Below are 8221 nucleotides of genomic sequence, written 5' to 3'. Positions count from 1 at the left end.
CGAAGGAGGGTGGTGGGGACGCACGGAGGCCGCGGGGTCGGGCACCGCTGGCGCTGCCTCCTGCCGCCCGCAGCCGAGCAGGAAATTTGTCCGGCCGGGTCCCGCCGCCGCCTCCGCTCTCGCTCGGGCTCAGGCTCTGGCTCCGGCTCCGGCTCCGCGGCGGGGGCGGGGGCCGGCGCAGCGAGGAGCGGGGGCGACGCCTGGTGTCCGGCGCGGGGAGCGCATCCCGGGCGCCGGCCCCACCTGGAAGCACCCCACCGCCCTGGACGCCCGTTTTCCCAGGCTGGTGCCCCTTCCGGGACACCCTGGCCGGGCCCCCACTGCCCGGATCCAGGCGCGAACCGAGGGTGACAGGTGTGACAGGCACTCTTACATGCGGGAAAGGCCCTGCTTGTCCCCGCCTTGGCCCTGGGCACCAGGAAGTGGCCTGGCTGGGAACAAGCTTTGGCTCCTGTACAGGCGAGCACAGGGCACCCTGTGCCACTTCTGGCTCCAAGAAGTAGAGAGAGCCGTGAAATCTTCCGAGCCGGTGTCCTCCTCTGTAAAGACGGGATGGGGTGACCCCGAGGATGCTGAAAGGTTTAATTGTCCTGAAAGCGGTGTTCAGAAAGGGTAAAGCACACCTACACACCGGAGGAAGAGCGACTCCTAGGAAGGGTCTGGACCTGCTGCTCTCCAGACTGCTTTCCAGGTGAACTCCTGGAAGCTCTGTAGGGAGGTGTCAGAGTAAAGAAAGTTCCATCAGAAGGGCAGAGAGGACACATGTTGCATCCCTTTGGTTCTGAACCTGTGTGCTGTGCCCTCTGGGCTGGTCCCAGGCCTGGCCTTCCTGAAGGACCTCGCACCCCTGCTGTCGAGACCTCACTCATCCGGGTTTGTGAATGCACATGAGAAGGTGGCAGTGAGGTCATGGTAGCCCACCTGGCGTCAGTAGCCAGCGGGCGACTCCTCGGGCAGTACAGGCTTTTCCAGGCAGACCCCAAAAGACTGGGGAGTGATGGACATCTACTGGCTGAGACCATCCACAGTTGACCTGCCCAGGGTGCAAGTTCTCTTCCACAGGGGTAAAGAGCCGTGAAACCAGTGGAGATCTTGAACTCATCCTTCCCTCCCTGCCCTGCGCATGCTATCTCGAGGGATCTGGTTCCACTCGGGGCTTTATACACCCTCCATACACAGTGGACTCAAATAAAGCACAGCTCCTCTCCACAAGCCCTCCCCCTTCTCCCACCATCTCAGACCAGCCTTGCTCCTACCCAGCTTCTCCCCGAGCATCCCTGTCTCTCCCTCTTCCCCCACCTCTGATTCACCTCCAAGTCCACCTCCTGCCCAGCTCCGAAATGCCTCTTAAGGGTGTCGCCTTCTGTCCTTTGCACTGCCTTCGTCTCTCCAGTGACGGCAATGGTCTCAGACTCACTCCCAGACACTCTGTTCTTTACGTGCCACCTAGGGGGACCCTTACAAATGGAGCCAGCTCACGCCAGTCCCCTGCTTAAGAGTCTCCAATTGGAATAAAACCCAAACTCCTGGGAGGCTCTGCCTGCCTGACATCCCGCTGCTCTGAGCCCTCACCCCTGTGCACTGTGCTCCGTCCCTCAGTGTGACTTCTGAGCTGGAGCCCAGCGCTTCCCCGCCTGGACTCTCCCCCTTTGTACCTGCCTTGCACCTTCTTACTGACTGCCCCTGGAAGATGGCTTTGCCCTGCTGTCCCCTGCCGCTCTCTCGGAGATGTCTTCGTTTTGTTCCGGGCATTCTGCCTTGCCACCCCTGTGAGGGCTTTTTGCTCCAAGACGGTCCCCGCACGCCATGCTGGACTACGTCACTTCTCTGTCTCCCACTCCTAATACCACCCGGATAGCCAGGAGGTGTCCACGAAAGCATGTGGGCGGACAGATCAGAGGACGAGGGGCGCCAGGCAGCCTGGTCTTGAGAGCCCAGCAGAGCAGGCATCTCCCCACCCCCACCCCCACCCCCACCAGGTGCCTGCAGGGAGCAGCCCAGGTTCAGTGGAGCCAGGTAGGCCGGTAACATCACGCAGCTCTCAATTTGCTGCTGCGGTGGCCTGCAGAGCCAGGTTTGTGTCCATGAAGGCCATCCTTTCAAAGCCCTGGTGAGCACAGTTTTGCTTGTTAACGCTGCAGGGCTGTGGCGACAGGCTGCAATGCAAGAAGAGAGAAACAAGTTGCCTTTGTCAGACATCTGCTGTTGGAAAGTCAACAGCCCTGGTAACATGATGAGGGGCAGATGGCTCCTCTCTCCTGGTAACATCCTCTCTGTTGGATTCTTCCAGGAATTAAGCAATATCCCTTAACTTCTTCTAACGTCTAAAGACATTCATCACTGTCACACAAAAGCATGTTGTCAGAGGTGGTGATGCCAGGGTTGTACTGATTCCCACACAGAAGTCCCCTGATCCTTCTTAACCCCCTCCATTCTGCTTCTCTTCCTTCCGCTTCTCTCCAGCTCAAGGCCCCTGTTGACAACTTCTCATCCTAGGCTTCAAGGACCTACCAGCCCCGAGCCACCCACGTCTTTTAGAACCCCAGGACACGACCCTTGCTAAAGGAGCCCCCTTCTGCTGTCCTGTTTGATACCCCCCGGAGAGGGCTCCTGCTAGCTCTCCCTGCACCTCCTCTCCGCCACACCTTGCAGCTCCCTTCCTTGAACAGGCAGGAGGCTGGGGCAGTTTTCTTGCGACTGTTACTATGAACCATAGTAATGTATCTTGTCTTCTATTTCATTTGAGGACTGAGGCTTTGGACTCAAGATCAGGGTAACCCAGATTATGCTCATTGCACGTTGAGGGCCCGGTAGATGTCAGTTAAAATTAAAAACACACAGGCCAGAAATGCTGTCTAGGAGGATGAACAAGAAAGGCAGAATTGGTGTGTAGAGACCACATGGGGAGTTGGCTTGTAAATGTCCTACAGAGACATTAACATAAAATTATATGACTTCAGGTGATAAAAGCAGAAGGTCTTCATGATTGATTGGCTACAGGGCAGGGCAAGCAAGAAACACTGACTTTAGGACCTATGCCCATAATAAGGAAAGGCAGAATGTCTATTCTGATCCCTAGAATGTGCCAGAATGAATAACTCCAATTGATACAAAATTTTCTATTTTTACATTAGCCAAATATCCTTCCCCGTCCCCGTTTTCCAAGCTACGCCCAAGTAATAACAGTTATTAAGCAGTGAAATCAAGAGAACGGGACTTTTGCAAGAAGATTTCTCTGCTATCCCAGAAAAACAGGTAGTTGACCCCTCCTTCAGGTGCTCAGAGCATTTTAACTTTTTTCCTTTGTATTACTTTTCATGATGAATGAAATACGTATATTAAACACATCCTATGTGTACAGTTTTATGAATAAACACAAACACATAAAAAGTGAAATGCATATCCCACTCAGACAATGAACATTTCCATCACCCCAGAATGTACCCCCATATCCCTTCCCAGAAAATCCCCCACCCCCACCACACCAGCCCCTGCTCTGATGCTTATGACCTCAGGTAGTTTCGACTGATCTAGATTTTCATATAAATGGAATAATACAGTAGGAACTTTTTACTTTTAGTTTCTTTCACACAGCTAAATTTGGGGGGGGGTGTTCATGCTTTATTACCTGTATCAGTAGTTTAGGTAATGTATCTGGTTTCTCTAGTTATTTTTAAGATATTCTCCTCGTTGTTTTTTAGAAATGTGATTTAAGGGCACCTGGGTGGCTCAGTCTTTTAAACGTCCAACTCTTTGTTTCGGCTTAGGATGTGATCTCATGGTCATGATTTCAGGATCCAGCCCCACATGGGGCTCCGCACTCAGTGGGGAGTCTGAAGATTCCCGCTCTCCCTCTGCTGCTCCCTGAGAAATAAATAAATAAATCTTGGTGGAAAAGAAATGTGATTAAAATGTGTCTTCATGCGGTTTTCCTTGTGTCTATCATACTTGGGATTGTGTTTCTTTGTTCATAAGTCTATAGGTTTTCTCAAATTTGGAAATTTTTCAGCCATTACTTTTTTAAAATGTTTTCCACCTTCTCCCATTTCTAAGACTCCAGAAATATGTCCATGATATCTCTTGATACTGTCCCCAGGCCACTGAGGCTTTTAAAGTGTTTAAGTCCTTCCTCCTCTCTGTGTTTCAGTTGGTATAGTTTCTACTGCTGTATCTTTAAGTTTACTGATCTTTTCGTTTGCACAGCTTTATCCTCTGTTCAGTCCATTCAGTGAATTTCTCATTTCAGATATTGTATGTTTAGATCATAGAATTTTTATTTGGTTAGTTTAAAGTAATTTTTATTTCTCTGCCAAGATTCCCCACATTCATTCATCTTTTCCTTTAAATCCTCAAATGTAATTCTTTTTTTTTTAAGATTTTATTTATTTATTTATTTTTTTGACAGAGAGACAGAGAGCACAAGTGGCAGGGGGTAGGGGGGCAGCAGGCAGAGGAGAGAGAGAAGTAGGCTCCCCACGGAGCAGGGAGCCTGACGCGGGGCTGGATCCCAGGACTGCGGGATCATGACCTGAGCCAAAGGCAGACGCTAAACCAACTGAGCCACCCAGGCGCCTCAAGAATGTACTTCTAATAGCACTCTAAGCTCTTTGCTAATTTTCACATCTGTGTCATCTTTGCATCTACTGTTGTTTTTGTCCTGATTATTTTCCTGTTCCTTTACATGTCCAATTTTTTAATTGTCTGCTGGATGCAGCATTCTTGAGAGTCTAGATTGGTTTTGGCTTCTGTTAGGATACGCTGATAAAAACCTTTCTCCAGAGCTAGACTAGCCCCGGTCTTAAGGCACAGCCTTTTTGAGGTCTGAGCTGAATGTATGAGGCATTGAACAAGGTCTTCCCACTCTAGCTGATTGGAACTCCCGGAATCCCCTCCAATCGCACAGCCCCCAGTAGACGCTTGAAGATGCACTGTTTCATCCTGGTAATGCCCAGCTTGCCATCAGATGGAAGGCTTTGGGCTCTTGTGAGAAGGCTCGAGCTTCCGTATTGTACAGCTTTGTTCTGCTTTGGTACCCTGCCTCGCACATTCTGGTCTTCCTGGCCGCAAACTTGGATTTCTGTCCTCTGCTCAGAAACAAAGCTGCTCCCTGTGTGAGTTTACTTCTCCGAGCCATTTAGAGAGCGTCCCTGGCAGCACACAGGGGATAATGTGCCCATCTGCATGTTCTAGTCTCCTCAAGGATCATGGCTTCCCGTTGACTCCCCCAAAAAACCCTCTATCATATACTTTTTCTCCTGTTTTATACTTTTTGATGGCAGGAGGATACATTTGGTACCTATCACTTTGTCATGATTGTAACTGTATTTGCCACCTTTATTTTTTTTTTAAGATTTTATTTGTTTATTTGAGGGAGAGAGAGAGTGAGAGAGACAGAGCATGAGGGCTAGAGGGAGAGGGAGAAGCAGACTCCTCACTAAGCAGGCAGCCAGATGTGGGGCTTGATCCCAGGACCCTGGGATCATGACCTGAGCCAAAGGCAGACGTTCAACCAACTGAGCCACCTAGGCGCCCCACGCCACCTGTATTTCAAATACTTAGCATGTTTGTCTGCCGTTATCGAATGGATCCCTTCCCCAGAGGCTGAGTCCCCTTCAGTTTTGCATCTTTAGCCCTTGGAGCACCTTAAGTGACTCTGAGTGAAAGATTTTTAAATAAATTAATATTGTATACGTTAAACATATATGTAGCAATTCAAGTTCTATGTTATGTGCTGTTCGGGTTTGCAATTAGTATGTATAGTGAAGTTATGGGGTTATGTTATTTAAATGGCAGTTAGCATTATGTTACACACAGCTCAAGATACAGAATGTTTTTAAAAATGAAACTGAGAAACATAAGTCTTGCTTACTTCCTTGTTCCCCAGACAACCAGTTCGCCTCTCCTGAGATAAGGTCAGTCGCCAGTTTCTTCTCTATCCTTCCAGAAGAATCCTGGCATTTACAAACGTATATACATATGAATTTTCTGCCACCCAAATTGTACTGAATAGATATTTTTCATACTATTGCTCATTTTAGTCACCGAAGTCCATGTGCAGGTGCACCAACACTTATTCGAATATGTTTCTGTTGGAAGCCACTTAGGTGATTCCCAACTGTTTTCTAATTTGAAGATGCTGTGAGCAACACCCTTGTTCATATGTCATTCCCCACATATGAGAGTATGCGTGAATAGAGAACACAGGTTGTGTTATTTTAATAGATGAATAATACATCGTGTGCGTGCGTGTGTATGCGTGTGGGGGAGAGAGAGAGAGATGCTTTTGGAAACAAGTTTGCACATATGTAAGCACGAGGGCGGTTATTGTTCCATTCACAGTAACAAATACTGTCAGTTACTTTACTTCTTATGCGATTAGGAACCTTTGATTCAATCCCTTAAGTAAACCGATGTCTAAAAATTAGGGTTAATACCACTGAAACGCCAAATACTAAAACAATCCAGCACAGAAGTTCTGTGATCTGCTTCAAGTGATTTCATAATGCATGGCTTACCCTTCTATTCCTCACTTAAAGATCACAGTTTCAGAAATGTTTACACTCTGGTAAAAGCATATTTTTTCCCTCAACCTCTTTGAAAAACCATGAGACCTGCAACAGATTTTTAACAGAAGGAAATGATTTCATATCTTCATTTTCACCACAAAGTCAGTGTATGTAATCCGCAGAACATTATCACTTATAAAATAGTTTATTATCCATCTAATTTTTGCCTTGTGTATGTTTTCACTTTGCTCTAGGAATTGAGGGGAAAGTTCGTGATTGGATACAATGCAGCACTGAGGTCCTGGGGAGGCACTCTCGGTAAAGAAGATATAGGTATTTATTTCTTATCAGTGATTGAAGCAGGATAAAAAATTTTAAATGTTTGATTCCTTGAAGCATTGCAATGTTAAGAAAGGCTTTTATGTATAAAAAAGATTGCTCCCTTTAATGGGAAACTCAGATCATATCAAGGCAGTCTTTCTACTGAAATATCTCAAAAGTATGTGTACGTATGAACTACATACATTTTGTAAGAAAAGCATAAATGGGCATGAATTAATTAAAAAGAGTAAAATAAATCCTATCACAGGTTCTAGAGCTCCGTGTACCACAAGGTGCATTTTGTGATTTAAAACAACAGGAACAACACTCACATTTAATAACCCCCATGATAGACAGAAAGGAATCAGCAGCTTCAAATTGTAGTAAAAAGGAAAAAAGGTAACAGCTTGTCCCAGTACATTCTAAGCCACACAGAGGACATTTTCTTCTTCCTATCATCCAGACTAGCATTTTCCCAAGTAAGAGCCCGTATGTGGAGTACGTCAGAGATGACCGTAGACAGTGGGTCCTACAAGGGCTGCCCGGTTTGACTTCATAGGCAAATTGCATATTTATTTTCACGTAGTAGAGAACTATTGTTGACGTACCATCTGAGATTTTGCTTCGACTAAGCTAATGTAAATGGTGTCATAGTCGGTTAATTTAGACAGAATTCATTTGGATAAAAACATTGAGGACATAGAGAGGCTAGTGTGGAAAAATCGCAAGAGCGAAGCTGAAATGACCCACTCAGAGCCACCTCCCGGCTGCTGCTCCAACCTGCATCTTGGATCTTGGTCTGGCTCTGCCCCCGCCTGTGAGGGCTCCGTGCCCCAGACTCTGTGTTCTATGGGCACTGGCTTCTGCACCCCAGGCCCTGACATCCCTTTTCCCTGTCCCCTCACCCAGGCTTGGTCGGCCTTTATGTAGCACCCCCCTTCCTGGAGGAGTGCCAGGCCTCCTTGTTCCCCAACAAAGAAGTGAGACTGAGTCCCTGTCACACCCCAGGAGGTTCCCAAACCGCTTTGAAAAAGACTCTGGATTTGCAGCAAGGTCCCAGGTTCTGCCTCCCCAAACTCAAAATGAGCCAAAGGCAATTCCACTACCAAGAACTCTAGGCCCGTGGGTGTCTGACAACATTCAAGGTAATAAAATGCCAGCAGCTTTCTGGGGTAGGGGTATGAGGGTAATGTTGTTGCTGTGTTTGGGGGGTTTTTTGTTTGTTTACTTTGTTTGGTTTGGTTTGGTTTTGCAATAACTTGAAGCTGGCAGGACAGAAGTTCTGGACAAGGATGAGATCTGTGAACTCAGAGATAGAGGTTCAAGAAACACAATCAGCAGGTGGAAACTGAGCAAGATCAGGTGACTGTGACTGGGGGCCTGTGGCAGGTGAT

This window comes from Ailuropoda melanoleuca, chromosome 6, assembly GCF_002007445.2.
Source record: "Ailuropoda melanoleuca isolate Jingjing chromosome 6, ASM200744v2, whole genome shotgun sequence".
NCBI classification, from domain to species: Eukaryota; Metazoa; Chordata; class Mammalia; order Carnivora; family Ursidae; genus Ailuropoda; species Ailuropoda melanoleuca.
Note: the sequence above shows the minus strand (reverse complement) of the source record.